The sequence below is a fragment of the Hyla sarda genome, chromosome 4 (genome assembly GCF_029499605.1).
Source record: "Hyla sarda isolate aHylSar1 chromosome 4, aHylSar1.hap1, whole genome shotgun sequence".
Taxonomy (NCBI): domain Eukaryota; kingdom Metazoa; phylum Chordata; class Amphibia; order Anura; family Hylidae; genus Hyla; species Hyla sarda.
Genome location: NC_079192.1, coordinates 296,091,937 through 296,110,236, shown reverse-complemented (window position 1 = coordinate 296,110,236; position 18,300 = coordinate 296,091,937). Strand labels below are relative to the sequence as shown.

Here is an 18,300-nt window from a genome sequence, read left to right as displayed (position 1 = left end):
CCATGCTCCTGAATGGCATGTCTGCCTATAAAAACTGAGCTTTTATAGGCAAGCATGCCATTCAGGAGCTTGGAAAAGCTAGGTGAGAAATTGTCACCAAGCTTTTCTATGTACCTGAATTGCAAGTCAGTTCATGACTGCTGGTGGTACCTTTTTGGGGGACTTCAGAAGCAGAGAACAATGACCGCCTGTGGGACCTCAGCCGCTGTCAGACAGTAACATTTTTTGACGGGCGTGGCCAGGCAGGAAAGCAGCACATACCATCCTCTTTCTGACAGGGGGGAGGAGAGTCCTACGATACCGTGACGTGAGTCCCGCTGGTCAGGAGGTTACCCAGCCCATGTGACCACCCAGGCAGGGGCCGACTGACAACACTCAGGGCCCTCGGACCAAATAAAGCAAGGGCCCCCTGTGAGGCTCCACCCATGGCCACATCTCTGCCACGCCCCTATCCAACCCAAATGCCTCCTAATGCCCCAACCTACACACAAAAGAAAAGACAAGAAAATATATAACAAGTTAACATAGGTAAGATCATTTTCCATGACCAAGAATACCAGTATACGAGGAGGAAATATATACATCACACAAGAATACCAGTATACAAGGAGGAAATATATACATCACACAATAATACCAGTATACAAGGAGTAAATATATACCACCACACAAGAATACCAGTATACAAGGAGGAAATATATACACCACACAAGAATACCAGTATACAAGGAGTAAATATATACCATCACACAATAATACCAGTATACAAGGAGGAAATATATACCACCACACAAGAATACCAGTATACAAGGAGTAAATATATACATCACACAATAACTTGATAATACCGCCATACTGTACTGAATAAAACCACTATACACAGACCAGTATTCCCCCACACAGTGCCCATATAGCAAAAGTTACCAGCTGTACACAGGATCTGTATACCATATAAGTGATTATATACAAGACCAGGGCTGCCATCAGAAATGTTGGGGCCCCTTACACAACTCAAGGCCCCCCCCCACCTACTAACTTCCACATTATCTATAAAAAAATATATTTGAAAACACAGGACAAGAAAAACAAGAGCCCTTTAGTTTAATGAGGAAGGAAAGAGGAATATACCCGGACCCCAGTGACAGTATATACCCGGACCCCAGTGACAGTATATGCCCGGACCCCAGTGACAGTATATGCCCGGACCCCAGTGACAGTATATGCCCGGACCCCAGTGACAGTATATGCCCGGACCCCAGTGACAGTATATGCCCGGACCCCAGTGACAGTATATACCCGGACCCCAGTGACAGTATATACCCGGACCCAAGTGACAGTATATGCCCCTGCCCATCAGGACTATCCACTATGTGGGGCAGAAGAGCAGCCGGTGCCCTGGGGAGAGTACACTGTATCACTGGGTACACTGGTATATTGGGTACACTGGATACACTGGTATATTGGGTACACTGGTATATTGGGTACACTACTACACTGTATCACTGGTATATTGGGTACACTGGTATATTGGGTACACTGGTATAGTGGGTATACTATCATTGGGTACACTGGTATATTGGGTACACTAGTATATTGGGTACACTAGTATACTGGGTACACTGGGTACACTGTATCACTGGGTACACTGGTATATTGGGTGTACTGGTATATTGGGTACACTGGTATATTGGGAACACTATCACTGGGTGCACTGGTATACTGGGTACACTATATCACTGGGTACACTGGTATATTGGGTACAATGGTATATTGGGTACACTATATCACTGGGTACACTGGTATATTGGGTACCCTATATCACTGGGTACACTGGTATATTGGGTACACTATATCACTGGGTACACTGGTATATTGGGTACACTGATATATTGGGTACATTGTATCACTGGGTACACTGGTATATTGGGTACACTATATCACTGGGTACACTGGTATATTGGGTACAATGGTATATTGGGTACACTATATCACTGGGTACACTGGTATACTGGGTACAATGGTATATTGGAAACACAGATATAATATAGATATTAGATACATAGATAGATCAGTGTTTCCTAACCCGGGTGCCTCCAGCTGTTGCTAAAGTACAACTTTCAGCATGCCTGGACAGCCAAACGCATGCTGGGAGTTATAGTTTTGTAAAAGCTGGAGGCACCATGGCCAGGAAACACTGAGATATAAGATAGAAATGAGAGAGAGATAGATAGCTAGATAGATAGATAGATAGATAGATAGATAGATAGATAGATTGATAGATAGGAGATAGATAGATAGATAGATAGATAGATAGATATGAGATAGATAGATATGAGATAGATAGATATGAGATAGATAGATATGAGATAGATAGATAGATATGAGATAGATAGATAGGAGATAGATAGATAGATATGAGATAGATAGATAGGAGATAAACAGATAGATAGATAGATAGATAGATAGATAGATATGAGATAGATAGATATGAACTAGATAGATAGGAGATAAACAGATAGATAGATAGATATGAGATAGATAGATAGATAGATAGATATGAGATAGATAGATAGATAGATAGATATGAGATAGATAGATAGATAGATATGAGATAGATAGATAGGAGATAAACAGATAGATAGATAGATAGATAGATAGATAGATAGATAGATAGATATGAGATAGATAGATAGGAGATAAACAGATAGATAGATAGATATGAGATAGATAGATAGATAGATAGATATGAGATAGATAAATAGGAGATAGATAGATAGATATGAGATAGATAGATAGGAGATAGATAGATAGGAGTTAGATAGATAGGAGTTAGATAGATAGATAGATAGATAAAGTGTTGCAAAACTACAACTCCCAGCATGTCTGGACAGCCAAAGGCATGCTGGGAGTTGTAGTTTTAAAACTGCTGGAGGCCCCCTGTTCAGGAAACATTAAGAAATTGCCCATTTAACTCCCACTGACCCCCCAAACAGCAATTTGCCCCTCAACCTTTTCCTCCCAGAAAATTACCTGTTGTATGGAGGCCGCAGCGGTGGGCAGGGGAAGTCTTCCTGTTCCCCTTCAGCGCGGGCGGGTGATGAAGTCAGCAATGGAACAGGAAGCAAAGCACCTGCCTGCTCCAATTGGGCTGCAGCCTGCACACAGAGGAGTGTGGGGGGAGGGGGAGGAGCATCCCTCGGCTCTCTTCCCAGAGAGGCATTGCGGCCACGGCCCCTGCACTTATCTTAAAGGGCCGGAGGCTAACTATTTATAAAAAGAAAACAGTGCTGCAGCGGCCTGCAGTGATCCAGGGCCGTAAGTAAGAAGCAGGGCCGGCCCTCTTTTTCTGTTATTAGATTTATCGTGGGTGCCGGGCGGCCACTGGGCCTATTTTCATGTAGGGGCCTGGAGCGGCAGCTCCATCCGCCCCTACGTTAATCCGGCCCTGCTTGGACCTGTGTAACGCTTTTATTTTTACCATTTGGGGTACTATAAATGAGGAGTGTGTATGAAGGTGTGGAAGTTGCTGGAAATGTCATAAGTCACACCTCATGTGAGTCTCTGGAGTTAGCTGTACTGTAATAACTTGTATGGTATGCAGGGTAAATGTGCAGAGCTGGTATCTACAATATATGACCACTGTATAGGGGCAATATTGGTCTGTGTATAAGGATTTTTATTCAGTAACAAAATGGTGATGAAATTAAGTCACTGTGGTTGTACTATGTGTTCATAATGTGGTTGCAGCATTTGTCTCTTGTATAATATTGGTATTTTTTTTATACTGGATATAATCTGTAACAGTTTAATAGTGATATTTATGGTGATGATATTTGCTTCTAGTATACTGGTATTATATAGTATTTTTATTACACATAGACACACAATAGTCTCATAGCTATACTGTTTTAGAGACATATAGATATGAAGGAGTTTGTTTGTTTGCTTTTTTTTGGGGGGGGGGGACAGGAAAAATAACATCCATATTTACAGACCACCCAGACCACCCAATTGTTATTGTTCGCCACACCAGCACCAGGGCCGTTTGAAGGAATTTGGGGGCCCCAAGCAAAATGGACATGGAGGCTCCCCCCCCCCCCCCATGTTCACGCATGTCACACTCTAGGGCCGGCGGCCCTTGAATTCTGGGAGCGTGACGTGAGCGAACGTCGATACAAGGCCCCCACATTAGGTGCAGCTCCGTTCCCCCCACGTTAGGTGCGGCACAGTTCCCCCCACGTTAGGTGCGGCACAATTCCCCCCAAGTTAGGTGCGGCACAGTTCTCCCCACGTTAGGTGCGGCACAGTTCCCCCCACATTAGGTGCAGCAGAGTTCCCCCACATTAGGTGCAGCATAGTTCCCCCACATTATGTGCAGTATAGTCCCCCACATTAGGTGCAGTATAGCTCCCCAAATTAGGTGCAGTATAGCTCCCCAAATTAGGTGCAGTATAGTTCCCCAACATTAGGTGCAGTATAGTTCCCCAACATTAGGTGCAGTATAGTCCCCACATTATGTGCAGTATAGTTCCCCACATTAGGTGCAGTATAGCTCCCCAAATTAGGTGCAGTATAGTTCTCCACATTAGGTGCAGTATAGTTCTCCCCACATTAGGTGCAGTATAGTTCTTCCCACATTAGGTGTAGTGTTGAGCGGCATAGGCCATATTCGAATTCGCGATAATTAGCGAATATATGGATGAATATTTGTCATATATTCGCTAAATTCGCATATTCGTAATATTCGCGCTTTATTTTATTATGCGAAAATTTGCATATGCGAAAATTCGTACGCCAGTCTCACACAGTAGTATTAGAGCCTTCATTACACCACACAAGCTGGAAGCAGAGAGGGATGATCACTGTGATGTGTACTGTGAAAAAAAAATAAAAATGAATATTCGTAATTACCAATATATAGTGCTATATTCGCGAATTCGCGAATATGCGATATTCACGAATAAAATTTGCATTGCGCATATATTTGCGAGCAACACTAATTAGGTGCAGTATAGTTCTCCCCACATTAGGTGCAGTATAGTTCTCCTCACATTAGGTGCAGTATATTTCTCCACATTAGGTGCAGTATAGTTCTCCACATTAGGTTGGCAGTATAGTTTACCCCACATTAGGTGCAGTATAGTTCCCCACATTAGGTGCAGTATAGTTCTCCCCACATTAGGCTATAGTTCCCCCACATTAGGTGCGGTATAGTCCCCCCACATTAGATGCAGTATAGTTCCCCACATTAGGCTATAGTTCCCCCACATTAGGTGTAGTATAGTCCCAACATTAGGTGCAGTATAGTTCCCCACATTAGGTGCAGTATAGTTCTCTCCACATTAGGTGCAGTATAGTTCTCCCCACATTAGGCTATAGTTCCCCCACATTAGGTGCAGTATAGTCCCCCAACATTAGGTGTAGTACCGTGTTTCTCCGAAAATAAGACCGGGTCTTATATTAATTTTAGTCACAAAAAACACACTAGGGCTCATTTTCAGGGTAGGGCTTATTTATTTACAGTATGGGGGGCTGCAGCAGTGTGGAGGATGGGGGGCTGCAGGAGTGTGAAGGATGGGGGGGCTGCAGGAGTGTGAAGGATGGGGGGCTGCAGGAGTGTGGAGGATAGGGGGCATCCTCCACACTTCTGCAGCCCCCCATACTCCCCTTCCCCTGTCGTCCTCCACACTCCTACCATACCCTACAGCAGTGTTTCCCAACCAATGTCCTCCAGCTGTTGCAAAACTACAAAAGGCTGTCCGGGCATGCTGGGAGTTGTAGTTTTGCAGCAGCTGGAGGCACACTGGTTGGGAAACACTGCCCTACAGTGCCCCCCACCCCTCTGCCTTAATAAACTTGGGTACCGGTACTCATTTCACTTTCTTACCGTACAGTACCCTGCGGCGAGATCTTCTCCTGTAGCTTACCGTAGCAGCCGGGGGCAGGGACTCGTCCGTGACGTCGGCCGTGCACACGCGCCGACGTTTTAGAACGTCAGCGTCCCTGCCCTGGCTGAATTACGGTAAGCCGTGGGACCAGTCAAAGGAGGCAGGGGGGTGGCCGAGGGGGGCTGTGAGGTCTGCGGGCATTACGCGGGTGGTCGGGGGGATGTGGAATCTGCGGGCATTACTGCACTGTGGTGGCCGGGCGTGGTGTCGGGTCTGCGGGCATTACTGTGGCGGCCGGGGGGGCTATGGAGTCTGCGGGCATTACTGTGGGGTCTGCGGGCATTACTGGCGGCCGTGGTCCAGATCTGGACCGCGGTCCGCCAGCAGATTACCCCTGGACTAGGTCTTATTTTCGGGGTAGGGCTTATATTGCAGCCCTACCCCATAATCCTGCTAGGGCTTACTTTCGGGGTAGGGTTTATTTTTGGGGAAACACGGTATGTTCCCCCACAGACATACAGCCTCCAACCATACAGTGTATGGCTGGAGGCTGTATGCCTGTTTACTGCCCTACTTCAGTGCTCCGACCACTGCTCCTCTGGTCCAGCCACCATAGCAGTAGGTCCCGGGACTGAAGGAGTGGTGGTCGGAGCACTGAAGCTGATGTGCCGCTGGTCACTTACCATGCTGGCCAGCGCATGTCCTGTTCGCTGCTCCGCTCCTCCGCGTTGCTTTCCAATGGGCGCATGCACGGGATGTCAGTGACGTCCCGGCGTGCACTACCTCCTGGCGGTCCCTGCGAGGGCCGCAGAAGGTTAGCAGGGGCATGGGATGTCCTTAATAGTGATGGGGTAATTGCCCCGTCCCACCCCCCCCCTGGATCCGCCACTTCATGCATTATATACACACACAACACACTGTACACATTACATACTGTACATGCATCATACACACACACACTGTACACATTACATACTGTACATGCATGCTTCATACACACACTGTACACATTACATACTGTACACATTACATACTGTACATGCATGCTTCATACACACATACTTTACACATTACATACTATACATGCATCATACACACACATACTGTATACATTACATACTGTACATGCATGCTTCATACACACACAACACACTGTACACATTACATACTGTACATGCATGCTTCATACACACACACCTACTGTACACATTACATACTGTGCATGCATCATACACACACAACACACTGTACACATTACATACTGTACATGCATCATACACACATACTGTACACATTACATACTGTACATGCATCATACACACATACTGTACACATTACATACTGTACATGCATGATACACACAGATACTGTACACATTACATACTATACATGCATCATACACACACACACACTGTACACATTACATACTGTGCATGCATCATACACACATACTGCACACATTACCTACTGTACATCCTTCATACACACAGTACACATTACATACTGTACATGCTTCATACACACACAGTATACATTACATACTGTACATGCATCATACACACATACTGTACACATTACATACTGTACATGCATCATACACACATACTGTACACATTACATACTGTAAATGCATCATACACACATACTGTACACATTACATACTGTACATGCATCATACATTCATACTATACACATTGCAGTATAGACATTAGGTGTAGTATGTTCCCCCACAGACATACAGCCTCCAACCATACAGTCTATGGCTGGAGGCTGTATGCCTGTTTACTGCCCTACTTCAGTGCTCCGACCACTGCTCCTCTGGTCCGGCCACCATAGCAGTAGGTCCTGTGACTGGAGAAGTGGTGGTTGGAGCACTGAAGCTGATGTGCCGCTGGTCACTTACCATGCTGGCCAGCGCATGTCCTGTTCGCTGCTCCGCTCCTCCGCTCCTCCGCGTTGCTTTCCAATGGGTGCATGCACGGGACGTCAGTGACGTCCCGGTGTGCACGACCTCCTGGCGGTCCCTGCGAGGGCCGCAGAAGGTTAACAGGGGCATGGGATGTCCTTAATAGTGATGGGGAAATTGCCCCGTTCCCCCCCCCCTGGATCCGCCACTGCATGCATTATATACACACACAACACACTGTACACATTACATACTGTACACGCATCATACACACACAACACACTGTACACATTAAATACTGTACATGCATGCTTCATACACACACACACTGTACACATTACATACTGTGCATGTATCATACACAAAGATACTGTACACTACATACTACATGTATGCTTCATACACACACATACTGTACACATTACATACTGTACATGCATCATACACACACAGTACAGATTACATACTGTACATGCATGCTTCATACACACACTGTACACATGACATACTGTACATGCATGCTTCATACACACATACTGTACACATTACATACTGTACATGCATGCTTCATACACACATACTTTACACATTACATACTATACATGCATCATACACACATGCTGTACACATTACATACTGTACATGCATGCTTCATACACACACAACACACTGTACACATTACATACTGTACATGCATGCTTCATACACACACACACATACTGTACACATTACATACTGTGCATGCATCATACACACACAACACACTGTACACATTACATACTGTACATGCATCATACACACATACTGTAAACATTACATACTGTACATGCATCATACACACATACTGTACACATTACATACTGTACATGCATCATACACACATACTGTACACATTACATACTGTACATGCATCATACACACATACTGTACACATTACATACTATACAAGCATCATACACACACACTGTACACGTTACATACTGTGCATGCATCATACACACATACTGCACACATTACCTACTGTACATGCTTCATACACACACAGTATACATTACATACTGTACATGCATCATACACATACTGTACACATTACATACTGTACATGCATCATACACACACATACTGTACACATTACATACTGTACATGCATCATACACACATACTGTACACATTACATGCTGTACATGCATCATACATTCATACTGTACACATTGCATACTGTACATGCATCATACACTCACAACACACTGTACACATTACATGCTGTACATGCTTCATACACACACAACACACATACTGTACATGCATCATACACACACATACTGTACACATTACATGCTGTACATGCTTCATACACACAGATAGAATAAATCAGTGTTTCCCAACCAGGATGCCTACAGAGGTTGCAAAACTACAACTCCCAGCATGCCCAGACAGCCTTTGGCTGTCCGGGCATGCTGGGAGTTGTAGTTTTGCAACAACTGGAGGCATCCTGGTTGGGAAAAACTGATATAGATACACACATGCACTTTACATATAGTCATCCACAGTAGTAACACACACACAGGCACAGTACATAGACATACACATATGTACACACACACACACACACACATATATATACACACCTGCTTATACACATATATGCATGCAGGGACACCTGCTTTAGTCAGTCCCCATGTTGTACAGCCTCTGCTGTCTCCTTTCCTCAGAGCTCTCTCCTCACCCCTCCTCCTGCTCAGATGGCTGAAGGCTGAGAAAAGAGTCCGGGGCTGAGGGAAGATACCAAGTGCAGCGAGGGTGGGGGGAGTGTGATTGTGGTGAGGTGAGAAGAACTCCAAAGCTGCAAGTGAGTTTATTAAAAAAAAATTCAGACATTTGGGGGCCCTCTTGTTTGACTGGGTGCCTGGGGCCCGGAGCACAAGCTCCAAGAGCACGATTGTTAATCCGGCCCTGGTGATGGGTGGAATTGCCCCGTCGCCACAGGACGGGCAAGCACTGGCTCTGCTCGGGGGCCCCCAGCCAGCTCGAGGCCCCAAGCAATTGCTTGGCTTGCCTGTCTTGTAGCGATGGGCCTGCCAGCACTACTACATAAGAAATAATATACACAGAGTGCTTCATGGTGTAGAACTCCCGTACAGGTGAAAATCAAACTAACGGTGGTCGCTTACCAAACCCAGTTGTGCAATTTCAGGCACAGCTCTGACAAATTTGTATATTTAAATAGATTCAAATGCAGCTTTTCCCACCAACTTTTAAGATGAATCAGAAATAACTGTATCCTCCAAGCACAATATGACCTTGGTCAGTGAGTAAGCTATTTATCCATGTGTTTTATCCATTTTGTATATACCTGATAAAGAGGTCTTATTGACCTTGAAATGCGTTGTTATGCAACAAATGTTTTTGAAGTACACATGGAGTTTTTACTGATTTCTATCCAAGTTGTTGTCAGGATCCGGACTGGTCTGCAGCGAGGACACTGGTGGTGGATCCTCTGTGTCAGTGAGGTGATGGCGTGGGCCGTACCAGGGGAACATAGTCTAAGGGGTTACTGGTTTTCACCAGAGACCGGCGCAAAGCGGGATGGACTTGCAGCGGCAGGTAACCCCCAGGTCATTCCACCCGATAGCGACTCAACCCCAACTGACAGCTGAGACAGGCGCGGCACACAGGGACAAGGCAAGAGCAAGGTCGGACGTAGCAGAAGTTCAGGGCAGGCAGCAAGAGTCGTAGTCAGGGGCAACAGCAGAAAGTCTGGGTACACAGGCTTGGGAACACACTAAACGCTTTCACAGGGCACTAAGGCAACAAGATCCGGCAAGGACAGGAAGGGGAAGTGGGGTTTATACACATAGAGCAGGTGTAGGTACTGATTGGGCCAGGCACCAATTAATGGTGCACTGGCCCTTTCAATTTCAGAGAGCCGGCGCGTGCGCGCCCTAGAGAGCGTGGCCGCGCGCCGGGACAGAACAGCAAGAGGATGGGGCAGGTGAGGAGATTGGGATGCGACCTGCGGGCGGGCACGTCCAGCTACGCGGATCGCATCCCCGCCGGTGATATCAGTGCAGCGCTCCCGGTCAGCGGGTCTGCCCGGGGCACTGCACAGAGAAGAACGCCGCAAGCGCTCCGGGGAGGAGCAGGGACCCGGAGCGCTCGTCGTAACAGTTGTGCTGTGGATTCCCTGAGGAGTTGGAGGATACAGTTACATAAGAAATAAAGAAAGACTATGGACACCTTTGAAAGGCATTCGCTTTGTATTTATTAAAGTGCAAAAAAAATATTTATTTGTATAAAAAATGTCCTTACTACACTTCCTTCTACAGACTGTATGTTGTGATGTATGAACTCTACTTTTTCTCCATACTTGTACACAGCCTATATGATTCTCCCCAGCAGAATGCCTTGTATCTGCTCTTCCTTCTCTTTGCAGCCTGTGTAAACTGCCCACTGTCTACTATCTAAGCTACTGTGCAACCTCCCTATGCTGTCACCATAAAACTGAGAGCAGAATGCCAGACTCTGACTCGCTTACATTTGCTTGATTAGCAGGAAACAATATTAAATTCAGGAAACAACCCAATATTAAAAAGAAATGAGTGCAAATGTGTCCATAGCCTTTACAAATATTTCAGACTGTACTATATAAGGCCATGCTTCAATAGTCATTCGGTTTCAGTTTTAGCAAAGTAAAATAAGGCCATGAGGATTTTGGTGCGTTAAAGCAATGGGAACAATGTCATCATTACAATTGTTGCTCACAATGCTTTTATTTCCACATCAACACCACCATGTGCTGTATATGCATGCTGCCCTTTATGTGTTGGCTGCTTTACCTAATATACTATGAAAAATTCATGGTAGAGGTGGAACCGGCACTCCTATTCTTATAATCCGTCACTAATCCCCTTCATGTGTATGTACTCCAACAGACAATAGTAGGCAGTGCAAAAAGCCTCTAAGGATAAGTCCAGTGCAATACAAGGTGTGTAAGAAGAAAGAAGGAGGCTGCACTCACCAAGTAACTTCATCCATGCTTTATTCAATGATAGACATGGGGGGCACGAGCAGCAGGTGCTTCCTAGTAGGCGAGTGACATAGGTTTCGCCCACTCAGTGCATCATCTGGCTCGTATAATGTATCTCGCAAGATCACAACCTTAAGTAATGCTCCAAATGAGACTCACCTGTCCGGTAATTGCAGCTCCAGCGCGGGCCCCCATTCGCCACACCGGGCTGCCCCTTCGTCGGGTGGTAATGATGTCACCAAGAGCACCGAGCTCTTTGCACCACATGATCGGGCTCAAGTGATCGCTCAGCCCGTCCCACGGCTGAGGTAATCCTCATACATAGGGCTATGTCGGCGTCACTGATGTACTGAACACGTGACACTCAGCGCTAGGCAACCAATAGGACGCCAACCAGTCTGGCAGCTGTCAACGCTGGGGGGAATGTCGAATGCCAGTCCACGCTTAAAAACAGAAACCGCAACATAGGAGTGTGTGATTTGCAACTGATACATAATATATACTACCTAAGGAGAATAAACATAGAACTTAAAAATTTTAAAATTAATATATACAAAGTATAAGCACCAGTACAATTTGAAAGAAAGGGGAGATACAGAGAAAAAAGAAGTTACTTATTATTAACAGGTCAAATTATATCACAGCATAGGAGGGAGGAGAAAAGGGAGCGCTGGGGTTTAAAGGAACACTGACATATCGGTTTTATCGTTTAGGCCTGAAGGGCCCATCGCATCCGTTTTTAAAATCCATTTTGCTTCTCATTGGAGTAGCAGCTTATTTCTGTACCCTCCATTTTTAGGGTTACATACTACTTCAAAACCTGCGAATTCCAAGACATCAGTGTTACCACCATGTTCTTTTCTAACATCGATCAAACGTGGAGATCCCATGCCTGTGCGGATCGACTTAAAATGCTCTCACATCCTAATATACAGACAACGGATTGTCTTCCCTATATAGTACAATCCGCACGGGCATAGGATTACATACACCACATATTTACTCTTACATGTAATGAAGTTTTAAATTTTCCATTCATTACCTCCCAATCTTAAGAATTTTGCCTCTGAATTATATTTACAGTGTGTACATTGCCTGCATTTATGGTTACCTTGGGGTAGGGTATTTTCTAACCATGTTGTGGATGTTGTTCTAAATTGGTTGCTTCCCAAAATGCTTCCTAGTGTTTTATTTCTACGGAAACTGAATAGTGGGCATTGTTCGGCTATTTCTTTTAAGTCAGAGTCACTTTCTATCACATACCAATGTTTGCGTATAGCATTCTGTATAATATTATCCATATTGGTGTGTTTTAGTGAGAAAATAAATCTTTTCTCCATTTTTTTCTTGCGTTTTTCCTTCAATAGCTCATTCCTATTTAGCCCTCTTGCTTTATCATAGGCTTTTTGGATTAGGTTAAGAGGGTAGCCGCATGCTTTTAACCTACTGGCCAGTTCGCTCGCCTGCAACTCAAAGGATGCATCTTCACTATTATTTCTTCTGATGCAGCCGAACTGGCCGTAGGGAATAGCCCTTTTTTACATGAGGGGGATAGAAACTCTGGACGTGAAGGAGAAAGTTTGTGGCGGTAGGCTTCCTGAAATTAGATGTAGTAATTTTATCTTCTACAACTCCCACCTTCACATCCAGAAACTCCATACTATGCCCTCCATATGAATACGTAAAACGCATTACTGTTCAGATAATCAACAAATTGTTGGAATTCGGATTAATTCCCTTTCCAGGTGATGAACATGTCGTCCATATCCCGATGAAGAAAGGTGCCGATGTACTTTGTAAAAGGATTACGAGCAGAAAAAATGAAAAATTTCTCAAAGACGGACAAAAGTAAATTAGCAAAGGTGCAAGCGACCAGGGTCCCCATTGCGGTCCCCGAATCCTGCCTGAACCATTTGTCGTCAAACCTAAAGGCATTATGGGACAAAATAAAGCTTAATGATTCGCAAATAAATTCAACCAAAAGGGGGTCCTTGCCCATGCCGACGAATTCCCCCACTACCCGGACCCCGAAATCTTGCAGGATCCAGGTGTAGAGGCTCTCCATGTCAACAGAGGCAAGGCTAAAACCTTCCTGTCATGGGACTTCAAGTGCCCTTAAGAAAGTGCTGGTGTCCTTTAAGTAGGTTGGAAGTTTGGTAAGTATGGGTCTAAGTAGCCAGTCCACATACTTAGACAGGCCCTCGGTCACCGACCCGATCCCCGATACTATGGGGAGTCCCGGGGGGCGGGTCGGCGACTTATGGACCTTAGGTAGGTAATACCAATACGTTTTTTTAGGGTAATGCGGTAGCAATTTTTCAGCAGTTTTAGTGAAAATGATTCCCTTATCGGTATATTTCCGTAAAAGGGACTGAAGTTGATTAAGGTACTTACTAGTGGGATCTACTGGGAGACATGTATAGACTTTTTTTTATCCCCCAATAGTCTATGAGCTTCAGCTTTGTATTTCTCCCTTGTTAGTACCACTAAATTTCCACCTTTGTCGGCCCTCCTAAAAATAAGATCTTTCCTATTTTGAAGCCAAGGAAGAGCCCTTTCTTCTGTTTTTGACAAATTGCTATTTAGTTCAGGATAGAGGACAGATTTTACTTCAATAGTCACCAATTTAGAAAAAAAAATTCTAATGCACTCCCTGTCTGCACTGGAGGGCAGAAAGTGGAGGCATTAAGGCATTACCCCCCCCCCCCCCCGTGAAGTACTGCGTTTCGGCAACTTCACCATCATCTACTTTAGAACTTTCATTGGACAGCTCTACTAACATTTTGGCTCCCTCTAACACATCGGTTGATAGGTCTGTAAATGCACTAAAACTGAGCGGACCAATTTTGATGGGTATTTCACCCGGTTTAATTGTTTGATCAAAGGTACCGCTCCTAAAGTGCTTCTCCAGGCTCATTTTGCAAACTGCTTTAAAGATCTGAATTTATCTATCTGAATAAGTACTTACCGTATATCTCTATATAATCCTCTCTCCCTCCACACCTTGTACGCATGACTAAGGGGGCACGCCCCCGACACGCTGTGGCGTCCGAGGTGTTGAGCAGACAGATTATCTGGGCTCTGTGTCTGTTACAAGCTTTGCTCCACTTTGTTAACAAGATTTATACTCGCAAGAAAAAGAAAATAAACCCCGAAAAGTTTGAAAACGGTCGGTCTAACCGTGAGTTACTACCCTGCTGGGTCTTTAATCATGGACATTGTTTAATCCATTGTCTAGCCCACTGTGTGTACTTCAAGTGGACAGAGTAGAAACCAGCAACTTTTTGTGACTCAACTATAATGGGACTAAATTACTGTGACATGTAATTGCCAAGCTTGATAACCTTTATATATGTTGGAACTACCAAGTTGTATTAGTTAAAGCCTTTGTGCTAGGTGCAAGGAGTCTAAGTGTCTGCCACATATTATTTACTGCAGCACCATTCCCCTGTGGGCTTTTATCATAAGGCCCCCTCACTTTTGCAATTATTCAAACCCTAAACCTTTCTAGGTTTACTACAATAGGCACATAATGGTCCCAATGAGTTATCCATTTCTTACATTCCAGTAGTAATCTAAAGTCACATGAATACCCAGAACATGGTTGCTGTACTAAGAACATGGGTAAACAGGCACCGATCAGGACAGACAGCAGTCAGAACTGGGTAAACAAAACATTACACCATCACAAGCTGCTAATGCTAAGATGCAGCATCAGATGCAAAGTTAAATAGTAGATATTTAGCAATACACTGATCACCATTCACCTGGTTCACCAGCTGGTTTATCAGTATAGTGACCGGATTGCCATGGTGGTAGAGAGGAAGAGGCATGGAGTGTAGTGGCCTGGTGAGCAGCAAGCTTGTTATGTCAGCTAAAAGCGCAACCTTTCCCTAAGTATTCACATTTTTAGTATTACCTACATGGTGGAGCATGAATGATGGTTGACCCAAAAATGTTAAAGATATGAAAACACCTTAAAACAAAACATTTCAGAAAATAACAGAAGAATGTAGTTGCATTCAGATTAGTAGGGGGAGTGGAAGATGAACATGCTGTAAGCCGATGGTTTAAATAGTAAGAATGAGGGGATACATACAGTAATAGTCAATAGGCAATGACAGTGTAAAATCAATAAAATACATTTGAACTTCTGGTTTTAATATACCATAAGGAAAGTTCATCATTTTTTCTAACTTCAAATCTCCAAATGGGAAGAAAATAGCATAAAAATGCTTAACCAATGTGATCTTGAAAACTCAAACAGAAAAAACTGTGTGTGATATTATCACTAAATAATAAGAGAAACTTAGCGGGTACACAAATGGACGCCCACATGAAAGGGTTGTGGGCACAACAACCAACCAAGACTTATTTAATAGAAGGATGCAACCATTTACCAGCTGAAGTTTCAACATGGAATCTGATTCAGAAGATTAGTTGACATCCAGCTAAAGCCAGAGGAAAAACAGTGAATAGCAGGCTGAGCCTTCATCCTGCATACACACTCCACAATTGCAAGATATAAAGTTCATCCATCAATGTGTCAAAAGTGATGCACAGAAAAGCCATGCCCCATTAACCCCTTAATGATGAAGGACGTAAATGTACGTCCTGGTGAGGTGGTACTTAATGCACCAGGACGTACATTTACGTCCTAAGCATAACCGCGAGCATTGTAGCGATGCCCGGATCATGCACGGCAGGTCCCGGCTGCTGATCGCAGCCAGGGACCTGCCTTAATGGCGGACACCAGCGATCCCGCGGATGTCCACCATTAACACCTCAGATGCCGTGATCAATACAGATCACGGCATCTGCAGCATTGCAGTCAATAAAATGGATGATCGGAACGCCCGCATCGCTGCTGCAGCGATCCGATCATCCAGCACGGTGAACGGAGGTCCCCTCACCTGGCTCCGCTGCCTTCCCGGAGTCTTCTGCTCTGATCTGCCTTCCCGCAGACCAGAGCAGAAGATGACCGATAATGCTGATTAGTGCTGTGTCCTATACATAGCACTGAACAGTATTAGCAATCGAGTGATTGCTATAAATAGTCCCCTATAGGGACTATTAAAGTGTAAAAATAAAAGTAAAAAAAGTTTAAAAAAAATGTGAAAAACCCCCTCCCCCAATAAAAACGTAAATTGTCCTATTTTCCCTATTTCACACCCAAAAAGTGTTAAACATTTTTTATATACATATTTGGTATCGCCGCGTGCGTAAATATCTGAAATATTAAAATAAAATGTTAATGATACTGTACGGTGAACGGCGTCAATGTAAAAATAAAAAAAAAGTCCAAAATAGATGCTTTTTTATAACATTTTATTCCCCAAAAAATTTATGAAAAATGGATTAAATGTTCTATATAAGCAAATATGCTATCAATAAAAAGTACAGATCACGGTGCAAAAAATGAGCCCTCATACCGCCGCTTATACGGAAAAATGAAAAAGTTATAGGTCTTCAAATTAGGGGGATTTTAAATGTACGAATTTGGTTAAAAAGTTTGCGATTTTTTTTAAGCGCAACAGTAATTGAAAAGTATGTTATCATGGGTATCTTTTTAATCAAATTGACCCAAAGAATAAAGAACACATGTCATTTTTACCATAAATTGTACAGCGTGAAAACAAAACCTTCCAAAATTAGCAAAATTGTGGTTTTCTTTTTAATTTCACCACACAAATAGTATTTTTTTGATTGCGCCATACATTTTATGGTAAAGTGAGTGATGGCATTACAACGGACAACTGGTCGCGCAAAAAACAAGCCCTCATACTAGTCTGTGGATGAAAATATAAAAGAGGAAAAAACAAAAACGTAAAAATGAAATTGTCTGTGTCCTTAAGGCCCAAATGGGCTGCGTCCTTAAGGGGTTAATATCTGTTAAAATCTCATGTAATAAACTTTTTTTTTTACAACCAAATATTACCTATAACTGTGTAATACACAATTGTAATCTTGAGTCACTTTGTCAAAAGCAGGTAACACAGTTCATTTGCATCGGCACACTTCTGCTTTTTGCATGTTTTCATAGTGAAATCCTTATCAGTTACTGTGATCTAATATAGTAACATTCAGATGAAGAAATATTGTCCACTTGTTAAGCATGTAATTATGCAATTCCCAAATATTTTATAGTCTATTCATGATAATTCTAAAGAACACACATCTCACAGCTCATTTTGCCAATCGCTGGGAGGGTCTGAACACCCAGACCCGACCCATTACTTTGGAAGAGTATGGACTACAAAAGTGATCATATAAGTAGAAAAAATTTAAAGCTATTACCCTCTAGCTAGAGGCTCATAGCTTTTAAATTTTTTTTTTTTTATCAACTACTAAGGCACTGGCAACTGTGTGCCCATAGAAAGCGAATACTTGAAGGACGCAGGGAATTTGGACACTTCACAGGAAAGAACACTCATGTCTTTAGCACAGAGGTTTCATCAATGCAGAGACCGTATAGCCAT

The 18,300-nt window shown here is 43.7% G+C and overlaps 1 protein-coding gene and 1 long non-coding RNA gene across 2 annotated transcripts in view; one reads left to right on the top strand and one right to left on the bottom strand.

Moving 5' to 3' along the window:
* The window catches only part of LOC130369393 (uncharacterized), a 54,331-nt gene extending 51,173 nt beyond the window's left edge, over positions 1-3,158 (bottom strand). The window contains exon 1 of the long non-coding RNA XR_008892738.1: positions 3,031-3,158. This is a non-coding gene — a long non-coding RNA (uncharacterized LOC130369393). The remainder of the gene's footprint in view (positions 1-3,030) is intronic.
* Positions 1-18,300, top strand: part of MYBPC1 (myosin binding protein C1) — a 388,140-nt gene that overhangs the window by 95,601 nt on the left and 274,239 nt on the right. The window contains exon 3 of the mRNA XM_056574562.1: positions 13,567-13,977. The gene's annotated coding sequence lies outside the window, so the exon portion shown is untranslated. The remainder of the gene's footprint in view (positions 1-13,566; positions 13,978-18,300) is intronic.